The sequence below is a fragment of the Pongo pygmaeus genome, chromosome 11 (genome assembly GCF_028885625.2).
Source record: "Pongo pygmaeus isolate AG05252 chromosome 11, NHGRI_mPonPyg2-v2.0_pri, whole genome shotgun sequence".
Lineage (NCBI taxonomy): Eukaryota > Metazoa > Chordata > Mammalia > Primates > Hominidae > Pongo > Pongo pygmaeus.
In genome coordinates, this window is record NC_072384.2 from 123,370,331 (window position 1) to 123,387,394 (window position 17,064).

General features: G+C 41.7%; 1 protein-coding gene across 5 annotated transcripts in view; it reads left to right on the top strand.

The window, feature by feature from the left end:
• Positions 1-327: 327 nt before the first annotated feature.
• Positions 328-17,064, top strand: part of ACSL3 (acyl-CoA synthetase long chain family member 3) — a 79,515-nt gene continuing 62,778 nt past the window's right edge. For 3 of the 5 annotated variants that reach the window (XM_054477628.2, XM_054477627.2, XM_054477629.2), the window contains exon 1: positions 447-716. The gene's annotated coding sequence lies outside the window, so the exon portion shown is untranslated. Of the gene's footprint in view, positions 717-17,064 lie in introns of all 5 variants that reach the window. The other 2 variants (XM_054477626.2, XM_054477625.2) reach the window with 2 other exon arrangements.

Here is a 17,064-nt window from a genome sequence, read left to right on the forward strand (position 1 = left end):
GCAAGAACAGGATAACTAATCCAGTTAAAAACGAAAAAGAATATGCATACTATTTCATAATTTATATTGAAATTTATACATTACAGCAATAATTGTGCCTCTGTAATTTTTTTTTTTTGGTGGGGGGGGGGGCTGTTTTTTCCTGGAGGGACAGAGCTCCTGCAGACCCTATTAGGCTAGCCTCTCCTCCCACGTCGCTGCCGCAGATCCCCGCTCCCCTCCCCCACCCGCGGTCTGTCCCTCCCGGTCGACCCCGTTCCCGCCCCCGCCCCCGCCCCGCGCAGACTGCAGCCAGGTCCGGTCCGCGGCGACTCCGCGGAATGACCCGTAGTAACCTCGCCCCGCCCCGGGCCGCTGGCGCCGCGCTCCCCGGCCCCAATTCGATAGGCCCAGCCCCGCACGCGCCACCGCTCGCGGGCCAATGGGCGGCAGCCTCTCTGCATATGCAACGAGTGCGGGCCGGGGGTGAGCGTCCCAGGCGGTTCCGCTCAACAGACGCTGCTGTGGCGGCGCCGGGCTGCGACACTGCAGTTGTCGACGCGGCCGGGGCCGGGACGAGGAGGCGTTGGACGGGGTCGCAGACGTTCATCCCCTCGCAGTGCGGCCCCGACAGCTTCGCCAGGATCCCCGGGCGGCGGCGCGGGGCGTGAACGCTCTGGGGCTCAGCCAGGCCTGCGCGGGCCCGAGGCCGGAGGAACCGGGATTCCGACGTAGCGGTGAGTGCGGCGCGGGTTGTGGGAGCGGCGGGAGCCGGTTGGCGGCGCGGCCTCCGCGTGCGGTTCGGCTGGGCCGGAGGGGTGCCCCAGCCTCGGGGCCCGGGACCCTGACGTCGGCGCCGCACCGGGCGGCTGGGTGTGCGAGCGGGCGGCCCGCGGCACCAGGAGCAGCGGCGCTCAGGGTAGGAGGCGGCCCGCTGGGGTCCGGGAAGCGGCTGACGTGGGGCCTCGGCCCTGAGCCCACGCGAGCCGGGAGCTGCAGCGCGAACGGCGTGGGGCGGCGCTGACCAGGCAGGGAGGATGCACTGCGTGCCTCCCGGCGCTGTGGGGAGGGGTGGGGAGGCCAGCCCCTTGAATTAAGGGGGCTCTGCCGCGGCAGCAGTGCGGTGTCCGTGGGAGGAGACTCAGCCCTGCGATTTCGGAAAACCCTTGTTTGGCGGGGCGGGAGGGGCTGTTGCTGCGTGGGGTGAGAAGAAACTGGGTTCGTGAGGTGGGTCGACCTTGGTGATTGGTTCTGGACACTATCGTGGTGGTGGGACTGGGATTAAGACTGATGTTTGGGGTTGAGAGTTGCAGGTTTGCTTTTCCCCAAGTGCGTTTTAGTCATACACTGGTGATAGGTTGGGTAACTCGGGGACTGCTTACTACCAGCAATCCTGTGGGGTAGGTGTTATCAGGCTCGTTTCACAGATGAGGAGCCCGAGGCACAGGTTTTCAAATGGTTTGCGCAGGAAGTCTTATACTAGAAAGTGTGCTCTAAGCTGTTGTATAAAAGACCCCTCAAAAATGAAAAGGCTGGAGAAATGTCTTTAAAATTATATGGAAGCTAGAAAGGCAATAGGCTTTGTGAATGAAATTATAGCTGAAAAGAATGACAAATAGCTGGCATTTATTGAGCTTTTATTACATGCCACGCACTGTTCGGAGAGCTTTATGTACAGTGTCTTCACACTGTTAACAGTCCTCTGGGGTGGGGGTTATTCCCATTTTACAGCGGGAGAAACTGCAGATTGGACGAATTAACTTGCCTCAGATCTCAGCTAGTAAGAAGCTGGGATTCAGACAGGCCTGTGTAAATCCAGAGCTCTTAAATCTAAGCACTATATTTTGCTGCCTCTCCTTGGTGGCTGGCTGAATAGTTTCCACAGTGGATTTTAGTCTGGGTGGCCAGGAGAGTTGTAGTTTGATGATACCTTCTTTCATGATCATCCACCTATTTTGTTTCCCCAAATTAGTTCTGAGAGTTAAGGGTGCTGCTGAGTTGCTCCTGAAAGTGTATTAGAAAGGTATTATAGGGGAGAGGTGGTGTGACATGGGAATCTTTTGCGCAGACTTGATTTTGTTGTCTGGCATTTTTCTGGGCAGTTCCTCACACTTGGGGATGAGTAAGCCTTCTCTTGTAATTGTCGCATGCGTTTTCTCTCTAGACTTTTCCTGGTTTCTCTTTTGTATAAAAAGTATTGGTTTTGTAGGATGACATTGGGTGTGGGGCAGAGTGGTCCATTGGACCTAAGGGTCAAGGTGACAAGTCACCTCGTATCTTTGGATCTCAGTTACTGAATTTGTAAGGCTTTAGACTCAGTGACTTAAAGCTTAAATATTCTGAGAGTCTAAAATGTTCTCCTTGAAGGAAGAAAGGAAGAATGGGAGAAATGAAGGACGCACAAATTATGAGGGGAAAATCATCCTCTGTCTGGTTTGGGGTGAGGGTCAGATCTTTAAAGCCTCGAGGTCTGTTTCATTTGCTTATGTGTTTCCCTGCTGTTTGGTTCCAGTTAAGTGACTGTTTCATTCCTCATTTGATTAATTGCATCACCTAGAGCCATTTAATTTTTGTGATATGTCAGGCACCTTATTAGGTGCTGGGAATACAGCAGTGAATAGAGGGAAAAATAGACAAGAAGCAAATGGTCATACAAACGGATAGGTGGTTGCAAGTTTGATAGGTACGATGAAGGAAAAGTATTGTGTGAATGTGGATTATGAGCAAGAATGTGATGTAGATGGAAATCTCGTCTAGGGAGCTGTTTTTTGAATTGACGTGGTGAGATTTTGCTAGAGGACAGTCTTGAAATCTGAGCCTGCAATTATGTACATAATGCAAGAGTTTGGGAAGTTGTCAGCAACAATAATTCTTTTCATTTCACAGTGTCTTTCATACTAAGAATGTCATCCCACCTCTCATTGCAAGATACGAAAATGAGATAGGCAACTTTACAAGTTGTCATTCTGTCTGCCTTCAGGGTACTTAAAGCTTAAATAGTCCTCTAATACTTTCTCCCACTCAAGATGAACTCTAAGGGGGAGTAAGACTCTTTTATGTGAGATGTGGGCTTGAATATGGGATTTAGGTTTTTTTAAGGAAAGCTAGGCCAAGGGTGATAGGCTTTTAAAATAAGGAGCATCATAATTAATCAAAAGTATCCATTGTAGCATACTCTTCACAGGGTCATTTAACTTAAAAGTCTGATCATCTTAGGAGATCATTTTTTTGATGGCTGGATTGGGAAATATAGATTGTTAAAAATACATAAATGTCTCAGTTGAACATGTATGAAGCCAATACAAATAATACATTGCAATATATTTACTTAATGGCCATCTGCATGCAAAACACTGTTCTAGGGGTACCATGTGGAATAAATAAAAATGAACTTGCCAAAGTTCCTGCTTTCAAAGAGATTTCAGTTAATGTATACTAATACCCAAATTTAAGTTTTTTTTTTTTCAAAGTGCTAGCATATGTTGGCTCATTTGACCCTTTTAAGAGCCATATATGATAAACAGAAATACTGAGAAAATGGAGATATAAAATTGTCAGGATATGGTGATAAATAGTAAATGGAGTGGGAGAAAGAGGTGTTAAGTGATTACTAGGTTTCAGACCTATGCAACTAAAGAGGTATGTGTGCTATTCACTGAGCTGGGGCTTACTGGTAGAGAACTAGGTTCTGGATATGGGAAGAGCATGACTTTAGTTTTGGAAGTGTTCAGTTGGAGCTGCCTTTGAGGCCTTTATTGAGGTACTGGTTTTTTGCTCAGAATTGGGGTGGCCATTTACTGTTTTGAAGCCCTCCATGTAGAGGCAGGAGCTCTAACCATGGGTATGGGTGAGATTGCCTGTGGGGAGGCTATAGAATAAGAAGAGAAGGAGGCCTGGGATGGAGCTGGGCAGAGGAGGTTGAGCTTGCCAAGGAGACTAGAGTGGCCAGGAAGGTCAGAGGACAGCCAGAAACAGATGTTCCTGCAGGGCGATGAGTCAGTACTGTGGAATGCTCCTATGAGAGAAGAATTGAGAACCATCATTGGATTTAGCAACATGGAGGTCACTGGTGACCTTTGAAAGAGATGCTGATCTGCAGGTAGGGGTGGGATGGGGAGCAGTGGGAGGTGAGGAAAACGGAGACAGAAACTGTTTCCAATAGGTTTGATTTCAGCATATTTAAATGCTGATGGGAAGGCTCAGTGGAGAGGGAGTGGTTGAATATAGACTAGAAAAGGGTTTGTGCAGAGTTCCTAAAAGGATGGGGTTGGGATGGGACCCAAAGTACAACTGAGGCCTGTGTCTTTGCTGGGAGGAGGGGACACCTTCCACAGTAACAGAATACAGGCGTGTAACTTATGGAGTCCTAAGCAAATGCCAAAAAATTGTCAAGAACTGTTAAATTTCTAAAAATTAGCCCAATTTTAGTTGACTCATGACAGTCTTTTAGAAAACTTTGTCGCAAGAGGATTGTGTGATTGATTTAAAATGTGGCTTAGTCTTAATTTCATCCCTCAATACAGTATATATTTTAATCCGACTTTTGATTGTAATTTATTTATTTTCTGAAAAAGGAGACATTGTGAATGTTAAATCCTGTGATGCCTTCCTTACATGTTTATTTTTGGTTTCATTAGAAAAAAGCTTTCAGATGGTTTCTGTTTTCCTGACATCATAGGTGCCTTAATTCTTTTAAAGTTTAGCTTCTGTTATTATTGGAATATGTTTACTTACATATTTTTGATGTTTCCCATTTTGAAGGATAAAGAATTGGATGATTCAGTAGTTTCAACTGATTTGCTAATTTTTGTTTAGAATTGAAGATACTTAAATAACCAACCTTTTGGATAAGTGGCCTCCAAATACAGCTTTCTGCTTGTTTGTGAAGGTATTTGTTATTAAGGATTCATTCATTCATGTATTTACTTAGTGTCTGTTTTGCAAGGTACTTGGAATTTGGAAATGATTGAGCGAGTTCCTACTCTTAAGGAGCTCACAGTTCACCACAGGAAAGAGGTGTATGAACAAATTACAGCATGGTGCAACAGAAGAAGGTATATGAGCAAATATATTACAGGATGGTATAATCAGTGCAGCAGTGGAATCTGCTAGGAAATAGAGAAAAAGTGCACAGCAGGCACAGAGTAGGGAAGGAAAAGGGGAGACTTCTCAGTGGAGATGATGGCTGAACTAGGTTTTCCAAGATGAACTGGAGTTTTCCCAGGTCAACAGGGAGCCAGGAAATGGAATGTTTTACCTTGATTTTGGATCCCGTGTGTGTGTGTGTGTGTGTGTGTGTGTATACACAGATGTGTATGCATTGGAGATGTTATAACACTACCAAAGAATATTGTTAGAAAAATTAAAAATTGCTTATCTTACTATCCTAACATTGATTGCTCAAGCTGTGAAAGTTGCACATTTTCCCCTGTCCTGTCATGGTCAACTTTTCTGTCTCCTATTTGATGCAGAAAGTAACTGAACTTAATTATATTATTTGGATACAAAGCCTAGTTTTTGTTTTTCTAAATGAATGGTCTTTGGAATAAGAATAATAGCCGACACCTTTATAGTATACTGTGGCCAAATGCTGTTCTAATTTTTATCTCAGCCTTGCAAAATAGGTACTTTTTTTTTTGAGGCGGAGTCTCGCTCTGTCCCCCAGGCTGGAGTGCAGTGGCATGATCTCGGCTCACTGTAAGCTCTGCTTCCCGGGTTCACGCCATTCTCCTGCCTCAGCCTCCTGAGTAGCTGGGACTACAGGTGCCCGCCACCATGCCCGGCTAATTTTTTGTATTTTTAGTAGAGATGGGGTTTCACCATGTTAGCCAGGATGGTCTCGATCTCTGACCTCGTGATCCACCCGCCTCGCCCTCCCAAAGTGCTGGGATTACAGGCGTGAGCCACTGCGCCCGACTGCAAAATAGGTTCTTTTATCATTCTAATTTTTACAGCTGAGGAAACTGAAGCACAGAGCAATTTAAGTGACTTGCGCGATTGTGTGCTAAATGTGTGCTGGATTTCATCCCAGGCACTTTGGTTCCAGAGTCCATGTTCTTAACCTGGGCGCTGCATCTCCCCTCTGGAGTGACAGTTGGAAGTTCATATTAACCTTTGAAGGCATGATTGTATAGGGAAAGGAGCTGTGATGACATTTAGGGGCAGTTTTATTGTCTGTTTTAATTACACAAAGTTGCTGCCCCAAATAAAACTGTCCCCGGCCCCCCCCCCCCCCCCCCGCCCCAGGGAAATCATAAGGAAATTGAGAGAATTTAACTAGAATTTTCTTTTTTTTTCTTTCTTTTTTTTTTTGAGACAGAGTCTTGCTCTGTCACCTATGCTGGAGTGCAGTGGTGTGATCTCTGCTCACTGCAACCTCCGCCTCCCAGGTTCAAGCAATTCTCCTGCCGCAGCCTCCCGAGTAGCTGGAATTACAGGTGCCCGCCACCACACTTGGCTAATTTTTGTATTTTTAGTAGAGATGGGGTTTCACCATGTTGGCCAGGCTGGTCTCTAACTCCTGACCTCGTGATCTGCCCATCTCAGCCTCCCAAAGTACTGGGATTGCAGATGTGAACCACCATGCCCAGCCTAGAATTTTCTTTTTGGACTTGAGCATAATTCCTCAGGATGCTTTCCCCTTTAACCTTCCTTCACAAGAATTGTTATTGACTTTTTAGATTGAAATATAAAGGAATTTGGGATCCCATAGTCTGCTAATTCCATTTTCTTTTCCTGTCTTTTAACTAAAATATAGGCACACTTTCTGTATGTTTGAAAAATATTTCATAAAATTTAATCCACTTAAAGAAACCCACTCCTTTCCCCCAAATCTTACAGCTAACCACTGCTCTGAATTGGGTGTTTATTATTCCTATGTATTTCTGTACAGCTTTATTACACATGTGTGTTTCCTTAGACAGTGTTATAGGATTGTTTTGTGTATTCTTAAACTTTATATAGATGGTACTGCATATATTCTTATTCAGCATACTGTTTATTTTACCCCCACTCAAAATCACTTATCAGTGTGGTTTCATGAATTGAGTTTCAACTCAATTCATCAGTGTGGGTTCATGTAGATTTAGGTCATTTATTTTTACTGTGACAAGTTAGTACATTTTAGGTCTATACCATATTTATTTCTCCTTTGCTCTATTGGTAGACTTTTAGGCTGTTTCCATTTTTTTTGTTATTACAAACATTATTACCGTTAAGTATTATTGAATACAAGTCTTTGTTTTAATTTTTGGCACTGTAGTTAACCTGTGCTCCTTTTTCTCTGTTCTTCACATTTTTGTCTTGGCCTTCCTCTAATCGTTTCATTATTTGAGCTAAGGTACCATTCTTTGTCCATTATACTTACAGTACAAAACTATAATGGGCACTTTTCCTCTAAGGCTCTTTTTAGTAATCTTTATTTTAGTTAACTTTCTTTGCTTTTTTTTTTAATAAAAATACCTTAAAATATAGAAATATCTTGTACATATTTTACAGATATATATTATTTTACTTGTAATTCCGTGCATGACTGTAGGGATAATTCACGTGTACCCTTTCTCTTGGGAAACGTTTCTGTGTTAATGTACATTTGATTTAGCTAATTCTGTATTTTAGTGTTTGTTTCCTTTAAATATTTTCCTCTAAATGTAGTGCACTTTTTTCATTGCAGTTTGGTGGGTAGGAACAGGAGCTCAGAGTTAAGATTGCTTGGATTGGAATCCGGGCTCTACTTTTTAGCTGTGTGTCTTTGGGCAGCGTATTTAATTTCTGTGTCTCAATTTCTTCATCTGTAAAATGGAGATAATAGAAATCTACCTGTAGATTGTTGTGAGATTCAGATGAGGTGAGTGTCTGGCATAGTCATTACTCAATACATATTAGCTATTTTTATTAGTTTTATTTCTTGTTAGAGTGTGCAGTATTTTCTAAGCCTATTTAGTTTGTGGGGTTACCTTCTTTTTTGAAGCAGCATTTTAACATAGACATCTATGCCTCAAGGAAATGTGTGATGTTTTATAACTGTTTGTTAGTGGAGATTGGGAAGAGATACTGTAAACTGTAGCAAACCGTAAGTTGTGGGACATTAACTAGATTTTGTTATATTTTAATATCAATAATTTAGGATTTGGTTGGGCGCGGTGGTTTATGCCTTTAATCCCAGCACTTTGGGAGGCCGAGGAGGGCGGATCACCTGAGGTCAGGAGTTTGAGTCCAGCCTGGCCAATGTGGCGAAATCCCATCTCTACTAAAAATACAGATTAGCTGAGTGTGGTAACGGGTGCCTGTAATACCAGCTACTCGGGAGGCTGAGGCAGGAGAATTGCTTGAACCTGGGAAGTGGAGGTTGCAGTGAGCCAAGATCATGCCATTGCACTCCATCCTGGGCAACAGAGGGAGACTCTGTCTAAAAAAAAAAAATTAGGATTTATCGTGTTTCAATTTTTTTGAAATACGTATAAAGCACATTGACAGTGAGTTGACATGGTGAAATTCTCAGATAATTACCAAGGGTCTACTCTTGTTAGTTTTAAATACCTTTTGTAATATGACCCTGATAATGATTAAGATGGTGTTTCTAAGTATATTATCCTATATCATCAACCTTGTGTTGTTCAGTGGAGAAGGAACCATTGCCATCCGTGTATGTAAAGCTTGATAGGTAAATTTGAGCGAGTGACTTAACCTTTCTCAGCCTTCCATTTCAATTTCTGTAACATAAAGATTTCAATTCTTACCTCACAAGGTTATCATGACTTATGTTAGTTGCTTCCTTCATCTCTCTGGCTCCTCTGTCTTCTCTCGTAACTTCCTTTTTTTGCTGTTTTCCCTATGTATATTCTTTCTTCCTCTTTGTCCCTTCTCTGCCCTTCACAAGTAGTTTTTTGGTAAATGGTAACAAGACATTCTGAACCAGTGTGTGAGTGAACCCATTATATTAATAAAGATACACATTATTTAAAGGGGACTAGGAAATGTTAATTCTGTAAGGACAAGAGGTTTTAGGCCATATGAAGTTACAGAGGAGATGTTGTAAGTGTTAAATGAGCAGTATAAAGGACAGAGAGGTCATGTTTTGCCAAAGTAGCCAGGGAATGGTCAGCTGAGCAAAATGAGACTAATGTTAGATTTGAAGAAAGATTTGTGAGGAAGGTATTCACATAGGATGTCCAGGGGGCAGTGGAGTTTGGAAGATTGGCAAATTAAAACTGAGCCATCAACTGCTTGGGAGGACTCAGGAAGCTGTGAGGATAAATCACATCCCATGGGGAAGAAAGGAACACAGACTTGGAGGACAAAAACAATTAAGACCTAGCATAACCTCTTTATTTATTGATTAAACTCTGAAAGTAGTTGTTGAATGAATTAAACCTTTTAGGAATAGGAAGGGAGAACTAGCAGCTAGCAAATGAAGAGAATTGAGTGGCTCTGAGTTGTTGCAGGAGGAGCTTTGAAGGTCTGGCCCGAGTTGTTTGTAACCCTGCCGTTGAGACTGGTGGTGTGGCATTGTCTGTGCCATTTAGTCTGACTGGACTTCTGATTTTTTTTTTGGTCTGTAATCCTTTCTTGCTTTTGGGGGACGGAGAGGGATCTGCTTCATCACTGTTCTTTTTACCTCCTTTCCCCCCTCCTTTACTTGACTCAGGATTTTTGTTACCTGTGCCATATTTATTTCTTAGGTGTCTTTGACTTTATCAGTTAGCTTTGTGCATTTCCCCATGTATTCACTGATGTGTTTACTACCTGGAATTCAATGGGGTATTTGCATGAGTCTCTTCCTCTTTTGACATCTCAATAAGCAAGATTCTCATGGAAACCATCTCAGAGGCAGTGGGCAGTAAATAGATGGAGGGAAAGATGAGGCAGAGCTGTTTCTCTGCATTCTATATTGAGATGTACAATTGGTTAACAAATAATTACAAAAGAAAATGAGTGCCATAAGAGAGTGCCCTAAGGGGTCAGCGGATGGATAGAGAAGTTCAGGCTGGGATTAGGGCCAGTGGAGGTCTGGGTATCAGAGAATGCCTAATCAATTTAGATGCTAAGAGATAACTAGACTTTGAATGTATGCAGAAGAATAAAGGACATTCCAGGTAGAGCTAACAGGGCAAAATGAGCAAAGGCAGAGAAGACAGGTAAGGGAGACAAAGAGGTGGATGGAATTGATTTGTTTGTAGTGTGTGAAGTAGAGAGTTGGAAGGTGAGAGTTGAAAAGTAAGCTGACTTCAAGTTGTGGAGAGTCTTAAGTACTTGGCAGATGAATTTGGAATTTTTTATTCCTTCTTTTTTTTTTTCCCCCCTTTTGGACAATGAGGAGGGAATTGAGATTCTTGAAGAGAGGATTGATGTGAAATACGGGCTATAAGGGAGTGGCAATGTCACACTGGCAACATGGATGAAGGATGCATTGATGGAGGAGGGGGAGAGGGGACTAGAGACAGAGGAATAGTTAAAGATACAGTTGAATTCTGCCAGGTGACAGGAGTAAGGACCTGAACTGATAAAGTAATGCGTGAGAAAGGGCAGGAGGCAGGGGATGACAGAGGAAGCAGAACCATCAGGACTTGGCAACTGACTGGATCTTTGCAGGACAAAGGGAAGGGAATATTACCAAATGCTTTTAAGTTTTGAGTAGGTTCTAGAAATGGGAAGATTCAGCTTTCCATTTGAGTTGGGAAAGGTGAAAAGCAGAGTGACAGTAGAAGATGTGGAAAGGAGAATTCAGTTAAAAAAATTTATTTTTAAAAATGCGAAGTGGGATAGCTGGGATCTACTCAGGGAAAGCCAGATGAGGGGTCATCTGGGTAGGCGATGGTGAGATCAGGGAGTGGCGGAGAGTGAACAAAGTTCTGGACTTAGATGTTTATAGAACGAGGTGAGAAGTCAGTGAAAGATGCGTAAAGTGCTTATCACTAGGGGCCCAGTAGGCATTGTCTAGGGAGGCCTCAGCTAAGGCTGGGTCTCACAAACATGTGGCATTGGTCCTGGCTGTGTAACTCTCCAGCTGGCAGCCTTGTGAGTAGGAGTGAAGAAAATGCAGTGAATCTGCAGAGAGCTGTTGTGTTTTAGAGCTCTAGGGATAGCAAGTGCTCGGGAGTCCTCCAGGAAGGACGTGGTTGTCACAGAAACATTGGTTCTTGGGACTAGGCTTTCAGGGGACAAGAGAAGCCACAAGGGAGTTGGTGGCCAAGATGGAGTGGGAGAGCAGGTCTAGTGGGTGAGGGGTTGTGGGGTTACTAACAGCCTATTCTCATTCTGTTAATTTTTAAGGCTTGAATTAGTTTTCTAATGATAGGAGTCTTGTTCCTTTGGGACCACAGATGTGAATGTTATTATTATTATTATTTTTGCTTCTCTGCTTTATCTGTGGCATTACTGCTCTTGTGGCATTCCCCCCCACGCCCGACTCCCTTGTTTTTGGTGAACATAGTAGTCACCATAAAAAAGATGTATAATTCTAGGGAAAAACTTAAGTAGGGCAAATGCTCAACAGGGAAAAGTTCACGATTTAGAATACAGGTGTGCCTAAGGTTATAAAATAGGTAATAGTACTAAGACAATTAATTTTTTGTTTTTTTTTTGAGATGGAGTTTCACTCTTGTTGCTCAGGCTGGAGTGCAGTGGCACGATCTTGGCTCACTGCAACCTCCGTCTCTTGGGTTCAAGTGATTCTCCTGCCTCAGCCTCTCGAGTAGCTGGGATTACAGGCGCCCACCACCACGCCTGGCTAATTTTTTGTATTTTTAGTAGAGACAGGGTTTTACCATGTTGGCCAGGCTGGTCTTGAACTCCTGACCTCAGGTGATCCTCCTGCCTCGGCCTTCTAAACTGCTGGGATTACAGGTGCGCCTGGCCGACAATTACATATTTTTTATAGAAAGAAAGTAAAAGTATCTTAGGAAAATTTAAATAAATTATTATTCTTAACATCTGTCATCCATCCGTTTATCTATCCATGTGATGGATGCTCCCACCGGGTACTTTGCTAGTGGACGCCAAGGATAGAATGATGAATAAGACAAATATGGGCCTTCCCTGGTGCATAGAGTAGGAAGCATTAAGCAGTCCCAGAGTAATTATTTAATTACAGCTGCAATAGGTCCTGTGAAGGCAAAGTTGTGGGGTGCCAAGGGTGGGGAACTGGAGTAGGCTGTCTTGAGAGGCTTCTCTGAGGAAGTGGCATCCAATTGATCTAGGAGAAGGGGGATGGTGTGTGGTGGGGCAGTGGGGCGGTGTGGTGGTGGGGTGACTGGGCCGCTTTCTAGGCAGAGGCTTGAAGCAGTGTGGGGTGGGGTGGGATGGTGACTTGGCTTTGGGGAAAATCCACAAGAAGGGCAGGAGTTTGTGCAGAGGTCCTCTGAGATGAAGCTGGATGCGAAAATAAATGGGCCACAGCATGCATGAGACAGGAATAAAAATAAAGCCGTCTCTTACAAGCCATCCATTGAGAGTAGACTGGGAAGATCAGGGAACTTGGAGGCTTGACTGTGCCAACTAGTTAGCAATATCTGTATCAAGTCAGCATATTTCTTTGGTCCTCAGTTGCTACAAAAAGTTTAAATTTTATTATTACAAAATTCGGAAACAGTTAACTTTTTATGATTTGAATTTTATGATTAGCAATGTTACAATTTACCAAAATTATCTTCAGCAGTATTAAAATGTCTATAAATATATATAACAATATACCTGATCACATATTATGTCGATTTTGGTATTGTTCACCTATTAAGGCCAATGGGAAACTTTTCAGCTAGATTGGATATTATTTCATAATTCCATAGAGTTGTATGTTTTGAACAGAAATATTTTTAGTGTCTTCTCTAAGTTTACTATTCAGTTTCTTGTTTAAAAGATCATAAATTGACCTAGTGTTTCAGGCATGTCAATACTGTTGCTGTATAAATTTGTAGAAATTATAATGAATTTATATATTTGCTTTAAGTTTTTCTTCTAAGAATGTGTGTTTGATGAGAAAGTTTGGAAAATACGTAAAAGCATAAATTCTGCATTCTAGATATAGCCAGTGCTGAGGTGCTTTCAGTCCTGATACCTATTTGTGTGTATGTTAACAAAAGTGGAAATATATTGTGTGTAAATATTTAATTCAGTCCTGATACCTATTTGTGTGTATGTTAACAAAAGTGGAAATACATTGTGTGTAAATATTTAACCTACTTCTTCTCATATATCATGAGCAACTCCCATGTTATTGAATGTTTTTGAAAATACTTTTAGTGGTTGTATAATAATCTACTATATGTACGTAATGTACTTTACCATTTCCCAATTATTAGATTTGCATATTTTCATTACCCATTATTATAAATAGCAAATGGAAATTCTCAAGTAAATTTGTTTTTCTTCATTAAATATTCACAGAAGTGGAATTGTTTGGTCAAAAGGTATGAAAAATTGAAAGGCTCTTAATAAAAATTACAGTTGCTTCCCAGAGAGGTTGTACTTATATCTGTGCCTTTTAGTTTGAGTGTGTCTTTCCATTGCACCTGTACTTGGATTTATTTTTTTATTTTTATTTTTTTTTTGAGATGGAGTCTCACTCTGTCACCCAGGCTGGAGTGCAGTGGCGTGATCTTGGCTCACTGCAACCTCCATCTCCCAGATTCAAGTGATTCTCATGCCTCAGTCTCCCGAGTAGCTAGGATTACAGGTGCACACCACCACACCCCACTCATTTTTTTGTATTTTTAGTAGAGACCAGGTTTCACTATGTTGGCCAGACTGGTCTTGAACTCCTGACCTCAGGTGATCCATCTGCCTCGGTCTCCCAAGGTGCTGGGATTACAGGCATGAGCCACAAGGTGCTGGGATTACAGGCGTGAGCTACTGCGCCCGGCTTTGTACTTGCATTTATATATTGAAAACCAGAAGAAAGATGTTGTTTCATATGAGTAATATTTTGTATAACTAAAAAAAATTTCTTGGCTGGGCGCAGTGGCTAACGTCTATAATCCCAGGACTTCGGGAGGCTGAGGAGGAAGGATCGCTTGCACCCAGGAGTTTGAGACCAGCCTGGGCAGTATAGGGAGACTTGGTCTCTATAAAAATAATAAAAAATATTAACTGAGTTGGATGCTGTGGTTCCAACTGCTTGGGAGGATTATTTGAGCCTGGGAGTTCAAGGCTGCAGTGAAAACTGTGATCAAGCCACTGCACTCCAACCTGCGACAGAGCAAGAGACCCTGTCTGAAAAAAAAAATTAACAACCCGAATATTTATTTTAGTTAAACCAGTCTTAATCTAGACCTGATTTAAATAAAAAGCAATAATTTTGCTTATTGGATATATCCTGCTGAAGGATTTGGAGAAAGAATAGAAATTTTATAGATTTACAGTTTTTAAATTACATTGGCTCACTACTGTAATCCCAGTACTCAGGAGGCAGAGATGGGAGGATTGCTTGAGGCCAGGAGTTTTGAGACAGCCTGGGCAACATAGTGATAACCTGTCTCTACCAAAAAAAAAAAAAAAAAAAAAAAAAGATATAAAAGTAAAAAATGAATTGAAGAATTAAAAATTTTCATTTATGTGAAGATTTGAATGGAGAGGTGAAGTTAGGAATAATTGTAAAAATTTAGCTTTTGATTTACTTTTTTTGCGTTATGTATAACCTGCTAATGTTAAAGAAAATATATACAAAGTGATCAGAGCAGTGCCTGGCACGTATTAAATGCTCAGTAAATGTACCTATTGTTATTGTTACTTTAAAAATTTCTCCTTCCAGCTCTCTGAGGATTAGCTCATATAATACAGTGTCTCTCAAAGTTTTTATCACTGATAAAACTTTATCACTGATCTTAATCACTGATAAAATCAAGAAGGTTGGGGGCGGAAGGAATGGGATTTTTGTTTTTTAATAAAAACCTTTGGAGTGGTGGGTTGGAGGGAGGAACCTCATATCTATTCGTCATGATTCAGATCAGGATAATAATGAGTTGATCTGTATAGTGCCAGTTGAAATCTTGATTTTTATTCAATGAAATACAAAAATTGATTGGTTTGGCTTTTCACTGATTGATTTATGTCCCATTCTGTATTCCTTTTGGTTCCTGGAAAAGAATAGGAATAATTTCTGTAAATTTGACCTTATTGGTATTAACTTTCATATGGCAATTTTAGAAAGAAGTGCCTATGGAAGATGACTTATTGGTGAGGCTTCTTTCCTCTTTAATTGCATTACATTATAGCGCAGAAATGATCACATCTATGAACCTACATGGCCTTAGTGATTGCCTCTTGACTGGTTGTTGAATGAGCTGATATTGACCAGAGTTTCTACCCCTCCTCCCCTCCCCTTTTGGGTTGTCCAGTTCAGTGTCATAAGCACAGACATAATTCCTTAGCTTATTGCTGGGTTTTTTTTGATGATGTTTCTTTTCGTTTTTCCCTGTTTTAAAATTTTATTCATAAAATCAGCCAAAATTTACTGAACATATACTAGGTAATACTTTGTAGGTTTCTTGGGGTTCATATTTCAAAGATGCATCATTAGAGTGTTTACCTCGTTGAAGTAGATAGAAAGTAAAACAGTAAACATACAATCCATAGTTAAAAGTGCTAATGTAGATGTATGTTCAAGGTGTTTTGGGTTCTTAGAGGGCTGCAAGTGGATATTAGAAGACTTCATAAAAGAGGTGACATTTGAGCTAGAGTTTGGACTGTTTCACCAGTATAAAAGTATTGGGATTAATAAGCAGGGGAAGGAGCAATAGTGTGTGATTTGTAAATCATAGGAGCAGCTTTGATTCTGGTACCCCTTCCCTACCCTCATGTGGGATAGCTTTTCTCAACAGATGTTTGAGCAAGAGCTAGTTATTGCCTTATGGGTTTTTTTTGTTTGTTTGTTTTTTGTTTTGTTTTGTTTTTTGTTTTTTTGAGACAGAATCTCAGTCCTAGGCTGAAGTGCCATGGCACAGTCATGGCTCACTGCAGCCTCAACTTCCCCAGCTCAAGTGATCCTTCCACCTCAGCCTCCCAAGTAGCTGGGACTACAGGCGTGTGCCATCATGGCCAGCCAATTAAATACATTTTTTTTTGTAGACACTAGATCTGTTTTGTCCAGGCTGGTCTTGAACGCCTGGACTCAGGCATTCCTCCTGCCTCAGCCACGCAAACTGTTGGGATTACAGGCATGAGCCACCATACCTGGCCCTACTTTATGGCTTTAAAATATTTTCTTTATGCCTATTTAAATTATAGCATATAAAATAGTATTTATAAAAGTATACATTTATTCATACCCGCTATGTATCACATACTCTGCTAGATTCTAGGAAAGCAGAGAAAAAAAAAGTCCTTGCTTCAAGAAGCTCACAGCCTATTGTGGGGAGACAGAAAAGCAAAGTTAAAATACAGTTGTAATAAGTTACGTTAATGGTATGCCTGAAGTGTTTTGGAAGCTCATAGGAAGGACATCTAACCCAGCCTTGATGGAAGAGGGGAGATAAATGATGGAGGTAAAAATAGATGGAGAGTTCAGTCAAAATCTATATTCTTTTACTTCTGGATAGAGCATAGTTTTTCTGAGTTAGGGGATTGGAGATGGGACCCAGGGGACATACCAAGCATAAAGGCATGGGACAAGAACACACATGGGGAATGCTTGGGGAACGGAAAGGGTGTGTTACAGGATAAGTCAATTAACAATAGAGATCAGGCAGGGGGAGATCAAGGGGATTGGAGTTGTGGATGAGGTCAAAGGATTGAAGTGAAAGAGATGGTGGAATAGGACTGGTTATGGTAAGAGTAGTTTTGGAGTTTTATACTTGAGAGATGGTTTTGTACTTAGATTGTTTAGAGGGTGTTTTTTAAAAGTTAGTTTTGTGATTTTCCTTGTAATGAAGAGGTGGAGCAGATGATAGCCCAGATGGAAAGTTCCGTGAGGGCAGGATCAGTTGAATACTCAGGGTCTGTTTATGTAAATCTGAACTTCGGTATTGAGAATGAAAAGCATAGCACATTCGTAGATTTACTTTTTTGGTGAGAAACATCTATATTGGTATTTGTTGTTTTTATTAGATACTAACTACAGTGACGGCTACATATACACTTATACCTTTATAA